The sequence below is a fragment of the Corvus moneduloides genome, chromosome Z (assembly GCF_009650955.1).
Source record: "Corvus moneduloides isolate bCorMon1 chromosome Z, bCorMon1.pri, whole genome shotgun sequence".
Lineage (NCBI taxonomy): Eukaryota > Metazoa > Chordata > Aves > Passeriformes > Corvidae > Corvus > Corvus moneduloides.
The window spans coordinates 76005251-76019497 of record NC_045511.1 but is presented as its reverse complement, the minus strand read 5'-3'; positions in this window follow the sequence as shown (position 1 = coordinate 76019497).

Here is a 14247-nt window from a genome sequence, read left to right as displayed (position 1 = left end):
TTTTTTTTTTTTTTTCTTTTCCCTGTGGAAAAAAAAACCCAAACAACAATAGCATCTCTTAATTAAATACTGATGTTTTTCCTCCCTTTTTATTTACTGTGGTTCCTTGAGGTCCTGGGGTATTTTGACTGCGGACAAATCTCTGGCTCATGGCACAAACTACATCTCAGGGCTGCCATCCCAACCCACCTACAGCCTCCCTGTGCCCTGGGCGTGTGCTGAAGGGCAGGTGTGCAGGGAGCAGCGCAGACAGGCCCTGGTTCTGCTGCAGAGCAAACTGCAGATGTGGAGCTGGCTCCTCCAGGGCAAGAACCGATGAGACGCAGCCGATCCCCTCCAGTTTGGGCAAGCACTCGGGGCTTCTTGCTGTCGTGCAGGATGTAGGTTTTCCCAGACAGCATTCAGGGCAGAGCAGCCCTGCCTTGGGGAGCAGCCCAGTGCTGCTGAGCTGTGTTCTCTGGGTCGCTGTTTGAGTGCTCGGCATGTGGGAGGCAGCGCTGGAGCTCTGCCACCTGCCCCAGACCACACTGGTGGGAAAGGACGTGTGACACAGCCAGAGTCACCCACCAGCCCTCCCGCCCCACACACACCACCCTGGCACAGCCCCAGCTCCGAGGCAGCCCTGACACTCCCCTGATTTTAATCTCTTGGGGGGAAAACAGGGGTTGACAGCCTGACACACGGAGTCCAAACAAAGCAACAAAAAGCTGGGAAGGGCAGGATCGTGCCACAGACAGTGGGGAAAAGAGCAGGGAAGCGATGAGAGCAAGGTGGTTTCAGGGCTCGCTGCCACTGGTTCTGACTGAGCTGCCAGTCAGACATCCTGCCCACGGGCTCTGTCCAGGCCAGGGAACACAAGTCACAAAAGAAGCCATTTGAGGGTGTTGCAGTGCGCCCAGGACATGCTTGGACAAGGTGCTGCATTGCTCAGACACCACAGGAAACACAGCAGAGTGAAGCAATTGGCTGGTCATTCACAGGCTTCATCCTACCTATTACCTCTGTCTCGAGGGACCTCGCTGTCCCTGGGGCTGAATGCCAGCAGAAACCTCATTTCCCCCCACGCTGCAGGCTCTGATGTGTGTCACAGCCGTGTGGTGCCAGCCTGGCTGCACACAGAGAGCCCAAGCACAGAGTGTGGGACCCGTGCTCCCAGCAAGGTGAAACGACAGGCAGCCTGGGTGCACCTTTCACCAAAAAACCTCCATCCCACTGAAAGCACAAAGAATCAAAGAGTGAATCTCCCAACCTTTCACTCAACACTCCAACCTGCAAGGTTCCCATTATTAAACGGGAAGCTCCTCCCCATCCAGGTCTTGGTGGGTCCCAGCTGAGCTGCTGCTGGTGGCCTGTCCCAAGGCACAGCTCTGCTCTGACACCTGTCCATCAGTTTGGGACACAGGAGGGGAAGAGACCTCCCCAGACTGACTCAGCACTGGAAGCAGAGGCACCACGAGACAATTCCACTGTGCCTGCCAGCTCTGGCAATGGGGGTTTTTATATGGATGGCTATTCATTAAAATCTGGACCAGGACCAGGCAGATACAGATGGAAACGCCTTTTTCTTTTTTTTTTTTCACTCATGGACTTGTTCCAAACCTGAGCTCTAGGTCCCAGTGTATACCTTCTTACCAGCAGGTTCCCAAAGAAAAAGAATGGCTTACAACAGTTTTATAAATCCCAGCTGTTTAGAAAACTCAGATCACTCACCCCACCCCCCCAAACCTATGGATAACAGCCCAAATAACATATGTTTTTTCACTAGTGACATAGGCAGAGATAACCAGTAATACTACACTGTGTAGTAGTTCATTTACGAGTGAACTTTTAAACCCAATTCTCTGCTTTGTTACACAAGCTAAGCACAGCTATTACACTCCAGAATTACCTGATATCAAGTTATCCCCATGAGAATTGGCAAAGAACAGCAAACAGACAGATGCTCTTCCATACAAGAGGCCTGACATGAAGCAAGAATAAATGTTAACTGCTTGCTTGAATGTTGAACTTCTGCTCCCAGCCGTAGTAAGCAGAAATAGCAGCAACTGGAAACCAGGGGAAAAGTAATAATTTTATTTTGTGTTTTTTCTTCTTTATTTTCGAGACCTTGTCTACCTCTTTGGTTGGCTTCATGTGCTAGTTTAGGATTCTTACTCCCTGCAGGATAATAAATATGTTCAAGGCAATAAATATCCAGAAAAGAGAAGTTAGACACATGTTTCATAAAGAAGCTTCATGCTTAATTGAGGTTTTTCTGTGTCAGTAGAAGTCAGGATTGAGACTTTTACACAGCCCACCAAATAACGATCAGATTGAGGAAAGAAGGCAAGAAAATGACAGATTTGCCAATCCCTGGAACAGTCAGACATGAGGCTAAAAGGCTCATTAAACACATTTCTCCAGAGAAAGGTGCAAGTGCTTTAAAAGCACCAGGGTTTCAAGATAATTAATGTGTCTTTTTACGGGAAAAAATCTCAGAACAATATTTAAATGCAGGAGGAACGTTCCCCACAGCATGCCGCCCTGGATCCTCATGCAGGGACCAGGGAGCACCAACCATTACCCAGCTGCTCGTGTGCTGTGCAAGGGTTTAATGAGCCACAAAGTGTGTTTTGCTCTCCATGGATCACGGAAGCCAAAGTCCTGGGGGTAAAAACGGCTTGTGTTGTTTCTGCCGCTGTGAATTGGGCCCTCAGGGGTACATTTTCACCAGCAGCTCATGTGGATTTGGCTGCTTGAGTCCCATTGATGTTGATAGCACTCATGTAGCTAAAACCCCACCAAGTGCTTGCAAATGTGTCCCTCGGTGTCTGTAAAGCATCGTTGTCTCTTCAAATAAAATTGACCGACCCAGCCTGGTGGTGGTTCCCATCCCCAGCCAGGTCTGGAGCGCTCCAGGGGCTTGGGGAGTGCACAGGAACGCATTTGGGAATTCCTGCTGCACCTCCCTCTCCAGTCGTGCTCCTCACACACTGGATGGCCTTCTCTTCTGGGTCAGCGTAACAAGAAATGCTGCAAGAAATTAGAAGAGATGATGCCAGGTTCCTTCATACAGGTCTGGAAGTGTCACTCACCCTGGGCACAGCACGAGTGTAATTCCAGAGGACCACAGAAATGTGAAATATGAGAGGAGATACAGTGATGTCCCCACCCTCTCCTTCATGTCATGGTGGGAAGAGGGGGGAGCTTGATAAAATCTGTCCTTTTGCAGTGGATTGGCACACTGAAGTGTCTGACAGCAACCTGAACTCGAGCAGTCCCATTCAGGCTTGCAAAACCTTTTTCAAATCGTTGTTTACCTTGACTTTTAACCAGGAATTAAAGCCCAGATGTTCACCCGCTTTCCAGTTTGTCATCATAGCCTGTAATAGCCGGATATGAGACAGGTTAATCACACCTCCAGTGTTGATCGTGTGCTACTCAAAAGGGCCGACCATCTCACAATACAGACACTTATGAACTGTTTAATACAGCCTCAGGTCTGTGAGTCCATCCTGTATCTTAGACCAATTTAAGGCTCTCGTGCTAAGAGTGCTAAGACCTGAAAATGGCTGGAAACACACAAATTCTCAAAAAAAAAAAAAAAAATCACATTTGAGGGAATACTGAGCAGGATAGGCAAGGAAGAAGTGGCAGCGATGCTGGTATTAGGTTAGTGGGGTTTTTTTAATTGCCCATTTGTCAAAGTAATATGCATGGAAATGTCCACATGGGGTACACACAGTATGGAAATGTCTGCTTAAGCCTGCAGTGAAACAGCTCATTAGCACACGGCGAGTATCAGTTACTGCCACAAGGAGACCATAATTGGACATTAAAGCTGCAAGGGATCGTTGCTGGAAGATCATGGCAAGGTGTTTTTAAAGGGGAAGGAGAGCACCCTAAAGGATCATGGGCTGATCACAAGGAGCAGAAAAGGGGTACCCAAGTCCCCTGTGACACTGGGATGGAAGGAGCAGAGGCCAGCAATGGGTGATGCAGAGGCAGATGGGTTGAAGACTACCAGTGTGCCAGTTCAGCTGCACAAACTGCACATGGGATATCCATGGCATTTCTTACACCTCTGTCCTTCCTTTTTTTCACTCTCTGTTTCAGCTTTCTTCGACATCACACAATAGTACAGAAGAGCAGTCAGGAGCTGAGGCCATGATCAGGCTCAGAGCTCATGTTGAGAGTCACCCAGGCTGTTTGGAGTGCAGGAAAATCCACGGCTTTCCCAGACAGCAAGGCAGGCTTCAGTTTCAGGAGGCATTGTCAAGGCTTCAGCTCTCAGCAGTGAATCCTGCTGCACCCATCAGCTCCACTGGGATACAGCCAGGAACAGCCAGAAGGATGGAAACTCAGAGAGGCCCAGGTATGACCCTCCACAATGCTGGAACATCTTTGGCAAGGCACAGGGGTCTCTAAAGGGGTGCCTGGCCATAATCTGGGAATTTTGATGGCCTTTGTGGTGGAAAAGCTGGTCCAGCACAGGTAAGAGCTGGACCCAAATGCATGTAGTAATGCTGAAAACTCCTTTAATTTCAAAGCAACTCACTGCAGTCTGCTTTATAAGTAGGGACAAACTTTAATCTGTACACTGCCTTTACTTTCAGGTGTTTAATTGTGGAAGTTTATTGCTCTGTTAAATGCAGCTTCCCCCTCAAATTTACAAGTAAGGTGTATATTTTTCCAGACAGTTGCCATTGTGGTCCTTCCCATTTTGCGTCTGCACAAAGACTGGGTTTTATGGTCATTTAATTCAGCTGAGAATCTGCCACCTAGCACCACTTTAATAAAGGCAGAGATTATTCCTGTGTAACCCAAATGACTCAATTCTATGCACGGCAGACATGGAAATGAGGAGGGAAGGAAAAAAAAGAAAGAGATAGAGAGAGAGGAAGAGAAAGAAGGAAGGAAGGAAGAGAAAGAGAGAGAGAGGAAAAAGGGAGGAAGGGAGAAGGAGAGAGAGAAAGAGAGAAAGAAAGAAAGAGAGAGAGAGAGAAAGAGAAAAAGAGAGAGAAAGAAAGAGAGAAAGAGAGAAAGAGAGAAAGAAAGAGAGAAAGAGAGAGAGAGAGAAAGAGAGAAAGAGAGAAAGAGAGAAAGAGAGAAAGAGAGAAAGAAAGAAAGAAAGAAAGAAAGAAAGAAAGAAAGAAAGAAAGAAAGAAAGAAAGAAAGAAAGAAAGAAAGAAAGAAAGAAAGAAAGAAAAGAAAAGAAAGAAAAGAAAAGAAAGAAAGAAAAGAAAAGAAAGAAAGAAATCAGTGTTGTTGTGTGGTCATGCACAGGATTTCCTTAAGTGAAAACATCCTAACCATGGAAATCTGATTCCCACAAACATTTTTACATTTCTTAAAAATCAGATTTAAAAGAAATCATTGTTTGTTCACTTAAACTGCTTAATTGCATTTTAATTTGGTAATTGGAAGCAGATCCCCAGTGCCTTAGCTCCTCTATAAGCATAGCAAATATAGTGGAACAGGAGATGCACTTCTAAGCTCCAGATATATCTCACAAGGAATTTCCAATTGTTTCTCTGATAGATGCTTAATTCATTTGATGTAAATGAATATTTATCTTCCAAAGAGAGGATTTTTTTTTTTTTCTGGCAGTGGCTATAGTAATTCTTTAGACATTTACTGAATAAAATTTGTTACTGTTTAACCTTTTTTGCAAACCTGAAACTCAGAGCAGCAGAGCCAAAGCCTGGCTATGGGTCAAAAACCTCTGGAGTGCACTCGAGACAAATGTCTGGAGTACCTGGGGTCAGCTGCAGAGCAGCAGAAAACTCATACAATATTTACATTTTGCCATGGTGTCAGCAAAATACATTTACCAAACCGAGGAATTTCAAAAGAGCTTTGGTGTGCATTTACTTAACACCCAAACTGAAAGCTGCACTGGGGACCAAACCCAAGATGAGTATCTTATGTGAAGCCTTGATTAGTCAAATGATCTAGTGTGCCTTTTTTGACAGAAATTTGAAATCTATCCCTGAGTGCAATTTCCAACATATCAAGTTTGTATTTGTGAGGGTTTGGAGGTTTTTTTTATTTGCTCAAATATGTAAGTGAAAAGGCAGAATTCGAGTGAGGTTTGCTTTTGAAAATGCCAAACAAAACCAATTATTTTTCAATAATTTCTTTTTCAAAGATCCAGACATGGGGTGGGATGGGTCAGGAGCACCAGTTCTGCTGCAGAACCTGGGTGGATGAAGACCCCATCTGTGCCAGAGAGAAAATCCCACTCTTCCTAAACTGAGGGATATCTCACCTGGGATGGTAACAGTGTAAGTTTTCCTCCCTTTGACAAGGAACCTGGACAGGGATCATGCTTCAGAGGAAGGACAACACATCCTCATGTCCTTCCCAGAGTAATAAGCCCTGGTCTTCTCAAAGCCCTCTCTTTGTTTTCCCCAATCTAGCCCCAAACAAATGCTGCAGCCACGAGCCCTGTGGTGTGACATCTGCTTTGCAAACAGATCCTTTATTTGTGTTGTACCCACCTACCACTGTGGGCAGAACAGGGTTTCATCAAGCTGGCACTTCCCAGGTTGTTTTCTTTTTTTCCTCTGCTTCTTCCAAAACTTTACAAGCTCTTTCGGAATGACTGAAGCACTTGGAAACTCTGCGAGACTCTTCTGGAAGAGGTGTAAGAACATTATTAATCTTGGGCTGGCACAATAGTCCTGAGGTTTGTTCTTCCCCCTCCAAAGTGAGAGAATTAGTTTTCCATCCCAAAAACCTTATCTTATTTCCTGTTCCAGCCCAATCTGAGAACGCTGTAGATGGGGCTTGTCGTGGCAGATGTTGCAGTAACCTCACGCTCAGTGTTTCCTGACAAAAAAGGCAGATGTGTCCTCCCAGTGTAGGTACAGTATGGCCTGTTGTGTGATCTTTACTGGAGGCAGAGAGGCAAAAAAGAGAAGTTTTGGAAAATGTGGTTGAAGCAGCTTTTTGGATCAAGAGGCATGAGCTGTTTGAGCATATTCTCAGGAAAAGATACAAAACCTCTCACCTCCTGTTAAAATATGATTGTCTTATGGGAGAGGGAAACGTCTTCATAGGGTTTCTTTATTATGGTTTTCATAAATCTAATCCTTTTTGTTTTCTTCTTTATTACCATTTTTTAAATTACTTAACACTTGAATAAACAATTGAATAAATAATTAATTTTATTCATTACCATTTGTTTGCCCAGCTGACAATGGTCATAGGAGTTCTCTCTGACCTTTCAAATCAGTCTCTGCTCCCCATTGAGTCCAGATTTGTCAGCAAAACCAGTAAATTTGAAAGTCCTGTCTCATGTTCTGTGTGTTTAACGAAGTGAATAAACAGATAAACTTTACCCTGTGATGGGTTTGATTAAACCTTCCACGTTTCTTGTCAAAAGTGGCCATCCAGGGATGGATGAACAGGTTCTTCCAAGGCCCTGATTTTATACTGTCCCGGTACTACTGCTTGAAAGGAGCCTCACTGGGACAGAACAGTCTGTGATTAGATGAATAATTTCTCAATTCCTTTAAAAAACAGCAAAAATATGTCTGAAAGGGATGACATCTAGAAGGTCATGATCACAAGTGAAGAAAAATAGTTAAGAATCTCCTGATGAAATGCCTTCAAAAAGGTCTATGCCACCAAATTAAAAAAAAAGTGGTAAAGAGGGAGGCAGAATTCTGAAAACTCTTTTTTTCCCCCCAGTTCAAATAAAGAGCCAAAACACTGAAAACTGGAAATTCATATATGCACCCAAAAGTCAGCAGGTAGAAATAAATGTGTTCCTTTCTAATTATTGACACTGAAATGTACATTGAAAATGCATTGTAATATAATTATTAATATTTCTTCTAAGACTTTGTGACAGGACACTTCTTGCCAGCTCCTCAGAATCTTTTTCAGTGAATATTAAATCTATAAGAAATTAATGTTTCCTGAAAAATGCAATGAGAACGAGAAGGAGTGACAAAGTTGTAGTCGCTTCCAGATGTGTCATTGGAAAGGATAAGGTTTTGGGTTGTTTTTTTTTTGTTGTTGTTTTCTAACTAGCTCCTTTAATATTCTCACATTTCAGTGCCTGAGACACAAAGCACCCAGCAGAACAGAGCTCAGCACCTGCACCTTGCTCACCCCTGGCATTTCCATGCTGAAAATCCTGGGCGTGGATGGAGGGAACTGTGCAGCTCTGCAAGTCTCCAGAGCTCAGGCTTTAGCTGTGCCTCTCCTTCTTTGTTCCAACAAACCCATTGTGATTCAGCTGGAGCTTCGGGCACTCAGCTTTCCAGCACATTGTGTGTGGCTGTATCTGCACAAGTCCCATTTGTTCCAAACATGAGGGGGAAAATTATCATTGCAGGCTTTGTGGGGAAGTGGAATGTGATCCATGAAAGCCTAATCAAGGGTGCTCGAGGAGAGATGAGGGAGAGATTTGTGTTTGATAGGCTTCTTTTTGTTGTTTGATTTTGCAAATTGTTTCAAATCCCTCAAGGAAGGAAGATGTAACATGGCAAATCCCATTGGATTCACTGTCGGACATCCACAGGGACTTCTGGACCAAGACAGACCGAATGCAGGCTTTGATGCAGGTGTGTCAGCCAGGAAATACAGAGACTTGCATGTTAATACATAAAAGACACAGCAGAAGCTTCACTTCCTTTCTGGCCTGAGAAAAGAAACGTTCAGCAGGGATTACATGGGTCATTTCACACAGTCAATCAAACTTTCAGACAAACTCCATCTGAAACCCAAAACTCCGTGGGTGTGTTTAGTGTGGACAGCTCTCAGAGCCCGTGCACTGGGACGGGCCCTTCTCAGTTCCCATGTCCCTTCTGGAGAGAAACAACAACAATCCCCAGCTTCACTGATGAATTTAAGAGTACCCAGCCCAAAGAGCTCTCCCAAACCTGGCTGCCGTGGGGACCTGGGGCAGCCAATCTCATTGTGTGCTCCTCAGCCTGCACCGAGTCCTGTTCCTGTGCAGACTCACCTGTGGCTTCCCCTCCACCCATCCCCTGTGCAGCTAGGCCTGGCCACTCTGATTCCTACTAAACACACACGGTGCCTGAGTCTGAAATGGGCAGCCATCCCTCTGGAGCTGAGGGACCTGGATTCATTGTTCACCAGGAGATTCCCCTGATGCTCCTGTCGGGAGCCTGCACCAACAGCTGGGGTGCCCACGGGTGAGAGCATCCCCCAGTCCCACCTCTGCTGCTCTGATGAGGGTCACGAGGAGCTCAGCACTGCTGGGGCAGAGAAGGGTGCAGGGAGAAGTCTCCCATCAGTGGCTGTGTTGGTGGAGGAGGGTGGAGGTCCAGCCTCCACCCCTCGAGGAAGTCCAGCAGGGTGATGGACTCCAAAATGTGCAGTCTCAGGATGTAAAAATGACCATTTCACACCAATGCTGGAAACCAGAGTCCTCATGCCTGCCTGCAAGACTGTTGTAGGTGTATCTTGGTCTCCTTGAGGGTACAAATACCGGTGGTGCTGTCTTCATTCAAAAATGTTCACTCCTCATTTCTCTCCTTTCCTTCCCTTTGATGATTTATGTAAGGAGACAGAAAAGATCAGCTGAGTTCTCTCTGCTGTTTCTTGGCTTTTCTGTCCCATCAGCTTAAGTTGTCTTGAGCAATGCTTTCTGTGAATGATTATTTTCAGCCTATTCTACCTCATTAGGAAGCCTTTTTTCCTTGATAAACATCCCAAACCCTCCATTTCTTATTTCCACCCTATTATGTCCACTTATCCCCTTACACAAGAAAGTTGTTGTTCCCCAGCTGCATCTTGAATCCCTGTGTCTCAGATACCAGTTTCATACCGAATAGCTCATGGAAAAAAACTTTTAACCTATAGCTTGACTCTGGTTGTATTACAGCAATAAGGGAATATAAAAATAGCCTCACCTGTAACAAAGAGAAAGTCCTGCAACAATAACTGCAAACAGAATCGAGGTGAAAATAAGAAATTTTGGGAGTTTGCAGTCACATAAAAACTCCCACTAATTTACTTGGAACTTGTCTGCAGCGTGCTTTAATTCAGTTACTGATTTATTCAAGTGAGTAGTAATTTCTCAGAGCTGCAGCATTGCTGTTCTGTCAAATTTCACACACAAGAGCATTTGCATGAGAAAAAAAAATAGGTTCCTTCACCTTCACTACTGGCACAAATTCATTCACCAAACCCCAGTACTCCACACATAAAACATACCTCAAGTAGGAAGCTTTTCATCAGCTGCTCTGTCCACACAGCTTTCATCTGGACTCCCTTAAACATTTTCTGTTTATGTCTCAGCTTCTCACTCGCCTGTGACAGAAGGCATCACTAAAACTTCTCAAACTGACAACTTTGAGTCTGGTGCATGTGAACACAAAACATCAATTTATAAACCAAATTCATAAACCAGAGTTTATAAACCGAGTGCTAAGCCTGAATGATTATGATCTGTAAATGCATTGTCAAAAGGATGATTCCCATTACTTTATGACCCTAATTTCTAAGTCTGAGCTCAGTTCTAAGTCTGAGCCCTTTAAATCTGCCCTTTCAGAATTAACTGTTTTAGAAAATAGCTGATAAATAAAAAGTATTAGCAAGAAACTCCAGAGAAATTCATACACTTTCTGTCACCTGAAGTAAATAATAGATAAAGAAACCTACTCATCTGTTCTGATATTATTCTTCAGTGCATTTGCTCATCATAATTGTTTTTATTAACATTAATAAAGATTATTCTTCATTTTCTTGAAAATAATTCACCTAAACCTTAGGAGTAGTGAGCTTCCTTTCAGAGCTGCTTTTGGAAAGAATGAAAGCTCTTGAAACTTTGGAACCTTGAGTCATTCAAAGGTTTAGTACAGCACAATTTCACATTGATTCTTTTTTTCCCCCTCCGTGGTCAAGCCAAATTTACACTGATGTCACCTGTCGTACCTCATCAGTTGACATAAGACACAGTGTCCTAAGATTTGTAAATATTTTCAACCCTGTCAGACAAGTGACTTTTAGAGCAAGTGGAAAACGCCCAGGGTTGCCCATCAGTGAGGTTCCTTCAGGGTAAAACTTAGGGGAGAAAGGAGACCTGATACCCTGTCCTTATGATTTAGTGGTATGAGAGAGTTCAAAACACTTCATCTTCAAAACATCACCTGTCTCCCTCCAGCCTTCCTTGCTTTTGAAAACCTTCTACAGTCTGTCACCTTCCCAGTCGGCAAAGTCAACACAACAATTGAGAAATTTAAGAAAAAAACTGGTTTTAACCTTTTTTTTGCAGTGGTGTTTTCTCCTGTGGCTTTAGCAAGGACAGCTCTGGATGCTGGGTGCACCCTGCTTGGATAAATCACAGACGGAGCGGCTGAGGTTGAAGTGAACACTCCCAAAGAAGCACATCCACACACTCCTCATTCCCTCCCAGCTTTACCCTCCTCTGTAAATCAAGCAAGAAATAAACCAGATCCCCTCTGCCTTCTGCTATCAGTGCCTTGGATAATCCCCCCCTGGTAACAATCCATGTGGCCAATAATCAATCAAAGGGAGGGGATTAACAGCAGTGAGAAAATGCACCGTGACAAAACACTTTTCCTTGCACCCTTGCTGCTGGTCAGAAAATTGTCAGGACAAGCACCTTCTCAGGCTAATTGCTGACAAATGTGAGATAGACAGCCTGTTATCACAACCAGCTCCCCTCCCTTTTTAAGAGAAGGGATGCAATTAAAGCCTTAAGTATTACGCAGAACGTGACATCCGTTTATTGTTCTTGTTGCACACAAATGGAGCTTTATCTCATTTCATACACCAGATGCTATTGTGAAACACTCACATTTGGGGAAGAGGCAGGCCTGGGAAATTCTGGGTGAAGAAATTATAGGAAGGAAAAGAAATGCCTCGTTTTATTTATGAGCTGGCAGGCTCTGTGGCAGCACCTGGCTGTGGCAAAAGGTGTGGGATGAGTCCAGGTTGCTGGGGCCTGGAGACACAACAACTCACAGTCAGGAGTATTTCCCTCCATAAATTGCTGAAAGAGCTGTGCTTGGCTGGAAAAAACATGTGAGGAGAGAGAAAACACCATATTGTGAGTGCAACCAGAAGTCCACTCAGACTCTCATCAGAGAATTTTCTTCAGTGGGCGTTGCCCAGTGGTATTAGGTGAATTCTTCTAATTAGTTAGGATGAGGCAAAGGTGAAATCCTGGTGTTAACTCTTTGAACAAAGACCAGGGATGTTTTCCCTGCAGTCCAACAGACACAATCATCTGCTCCTGTGGCTGGCAGCCCCTGATTTGTCACTGCTGTTACAACGCTGTTGATTGTGCACAGCAGCATTGGCAGCCCCGTGTCCTCACGGGGTCTCAGCCCTTGGCCAAGCACCCCACACCAGCCCTGGGCTGTGTAGAAACCCCTCCAGTGCCAGGATATCTCACAGATGGACAAGAACTCATAGCCTTGCATATATATTGGGTTGGAACTGGATGGTCTTTAAGGTCCCTTCCGACCCCAACTTTCCTGTGATTCTCCTGTGGACAAGCCACCAGGCTATTAAGAACAGTGATAAGTGCAATTTACCACTTCTTAGCTATGTTAACAACAATTAAAGCAAGCAGTCAGTTCTTACATCTCTGAACTACTCCATCAGGAATTAAACCCTTATTTCACACAGCCTGACCCATCATAGCCCTTAATTTCATGTACTATTAATCAGACATTCAGAAACTCGGTACCGCTAATTTTCCTTTACTTCCATAATTTCCACTTTGTGATAACAAGGAGAAAAGTGGCTAAATATTATTGAGCAGACCCTTGATAAAGGCAATATAAACTTTGCAATGCCTTTTGCAGACTTCACACGCAGATGTGGATTAAACCTGCAGTAAAACACGCCACTTTTCTAAATGTAAATGGTTTCAAAGCTTTAATTTCTTGAGGGCCTTTCCCTTGTAATGCTCTCTTTGGGGCTGACAGAACTAGTCACCTCAGCAGATTTTGTCCTGCCACAAGATACTATACATCCTGAATTTAAAACAGAAAATCAGAACCTCTCAGATCAGTAATTTTTTTTTCACTATTGCTTGCAAGAAGGATTTTTGGACCTATTCATGGATCATCTGATCCTGCCAATACTAGACAGGAGTTGCTCTCCTAGAAGAGACAAGGCCTTATCTCACCCAGAAAAACCTCCCTCCCAGTGAGAACAGCCAGCAGTGGCTCATTCTGGTGCTTGCAGATCACTGCATATTTGGCAGGTGGGCTTCCCCTCCTGCAGGCTGAGCTCCCAGCTAAGTGTGGTTTCTGGTGACTAATATTGTGGGATGATACAGTAGATTAGGATTTTCTCTTCCTTCACCCTCACCCTTGTCCAGGGCTTCCATTAATGGCAATCCTTTGTTCAAACACATCCTCCCCTGCTCATGCTCAGGGCAAGAACCAGACATGTGCTGCTATTTCTTGCCTGGGACCCAAAAGGAAAGGCAAAAATTGTATTTTAGGGATAGGTGGTTTAATTAATGCTGCAAGCTCCTTGGATGATGCTGTTTTCAATACAAGGATAGAATTTCTTCCAGCTTGCATTTATTTTTGACAAAGACAATTGTCCTCTTTGCACCTCCTGCTGCCAGCCTGTAGTTCCAGCTGTCCCAGGCTAACCTGCTTTCTTGTGTGCTATGCTCTTCAAAAAACAGGCAGAGATTTCCCTCCATACATATATTTCTTTGGAAAAGAAAAGAAAAAAAAAAAGGGTTATTTGTTTCTTTAGGGGCAAAGGCTTTGGAAGCAAAATAATCTGAACCAAGCCTTAGAAGGTTATTAAAAAAAAATAAATAAAACAAACAAACAATCAAGCAAAGCTTGCTGCAGATGGCTGGGAGCAGCACCTCATTTTTCATTATGGGGGGTGGCTGGTGACTTTATTTTTCTTGGCCCTGAGAAACACCAAGCATTCCTTGAGCCATGTAAATATCCAGCTCAGTGCAAGATGAGCACATACATTAGTGGCTTTTCATCAGACACATGCTAGCTGCTCTGAGGCTGAGGTTTCAGGGGGGTGGGCAGAGGAAGGGGTAACAAAGTTCATGGGAACGTCTCCAGTCCCTTCCCTTCCCAAAGCAGTCCCTGCAGAACGCTGTTAGCAAGGTATTTGTGACGCTTCCAGGGCAAAACCTCAGGGGGACAGGGAGCTGCTGTCTCATCTGATACCTTGTCACCAACTGTGGCCAGTGTGCTCCACTTCAAAGGCAGACGTGGCTGGCCCAGGCCACCCATGGAGAAAGTTTATCCCCAACTCTTGCTAGCT